We start from the raw sequence: 1,870 nt of genomic DNA, 5'->3' as shown, positions 1-1,870 counted from the left end.
TATTAGACATTTGGTCACAGGCAGCTTAGTAGATACATTTACAACATTACTATTTATTTTTTTTAGCCATGGAATAACATGTATATATGTATGTATGTATGGAATAACACGTAACTAGTAATTTAGAAAAAAATTGTAAAGCCAATTCACCCTAAGATACCGGCAGTAAAAGACAGAAATGAAGTAAGTTTATATTACTGATAATTTTATTTATAAATGGTCATTGCTCTGGTTTGAATAAGTGTTTATAATGAAATCTTGGAATCAGTAAGCACTAAAAAAATAAATGTTAGCAACTATTATTAAAGGTACAATGAGGCCTGACAGGATAGATAAAGATCAATTGTTTCTAATTATGAATATTGGGGATGTGCAATAGAGGACATAATATTTGAGATAAGCTTGTAAGCAGGATTTGGATACAGACAATATGGAAAACTATTGTGAGGTATATTTTGGCTGAGGGAACACAATGATCAAAAATATGGAGAACATGAAATTTGAGGAAAATTATAAATAGGCCACCCGTCAAATCATGAGGGAGAATATATTTGAAAATAAAACATCAGCTAAGAGGCAAGTTGCAAAATCAAGAGAATGGAGTGGGATAGTTAGGGGTACAAATTACAAATGGGAAGATGATTTCATTTAAGAAAGAATCCAGGGGAGGAGCCAAGATGGCAGACCAGAAAAGCCACCAGCCAGAGTGCCTCTGCAAAAAAGATAAATTTTAGAAGAAAGAGAAAAAAATAAACTAGCAGAGAAACATAGATCAGGTGAGGGTCAGAAGGAAGGGTGCCTGAAAAAACAGGAGTCTCCACAGGAAGACATTGGGGAGGAGAACTGGAAGGAGAAAGGTCCCCAAGAGGCTTGGAGACCAGCGACAAGGGTAGGTGGAGCAGATAACTTTCCCCTCCCTTGTATCTCGGAATGCTGGTGGGCTCCTGAGTGGTTGGAGAGACCTGCCATCACCAGCCCAGAGATGGCTGTCACCAGTGAGCAGTGGCCTCTTGCGGACACGGCGCCGGGCTCCCAGCTCATTGGGGCACCTCCCCAGGGGCAGACCCTAGCCTATCAGCAGACGCCATATTGGTCCATTCTTTCTTTCCCCTTCCCTACCCGTGGGTGCCCAGAGAGACAATTTAGCCATCACACAGAGGCATCTCCAAGGAATGGGACCTTTCCTTTTGGGGCCCTACAGCAGACTGAGGGGTACTCAGACTGTGAGCTCCCTACCTGACAGCCCTCCCAGGCTCTGCTTGCCTGGGGACTCCAGGAGAGTGGGGCAAATCCCGAGGTGGAGTGAAATAGATCCAGCTTGGGCACCCTGTACGTGTTTCAAGACCAGCACCCCTTCCCCCGGTAGGGTCAGGAATTGATCTTCAGGGCCCAGGGGACAGGCCTGCAGACCAGACCCCGTACACCCAGGTCAAGATCGCACTGCCATGGGGCACATTAGGGAGATCTGTGAAAGAGCCTACTGAGGAGTGTGTGTCTTCAGGGGCAGATCAGAGTGCCTGAGTGGCGACCCTCCAGCCAAAAGAGGGCTGTGCACCCAGCCCAGGCTGCAATCCTGGGTAGGGATCCCCCTGGCCCACGTCACAGCCAGGGGAGATCCATTGGCCTGAGGTCCCGCTTGCTGGCAGAGGCCTGGGAGAGGCCACGGAGAGGGGGAGAGTGGAAGGGAGCAAGACCTGCTCCAGAGTGCGGGTCTCAGACAGCCCCAACCCCAAGACAAGACTTTGAATTGAGTGGAGCCATGTCAGCCCCTCCTGGCAGCTTTGCACAGAAACAAAGAACAGACTTTTGACCATGCTAACAACAGTTGTGGAGCCTGAGGGCAGGCTTACCCAACCCAGCCCCACCCAGA

Source organism: Propithecus coquereli, unplaced genomic scaffold (genome assembly GCF_000956105.1).
Source record: "Propithecus coquereli isolate 6110/MARCELLA unplaced genomic scaffold, Pcoq_1.0 Scaffold8, whole genome shotgun sequence".
Lineage (NCBI taxonomy): Eukaryota > Metazoa > Chordata > Mammalia > Primates > Indriidae > Propithecus > Propithecus coquereli.
This window is presented reverse-complemented; position numbering follows the sequence as displayed.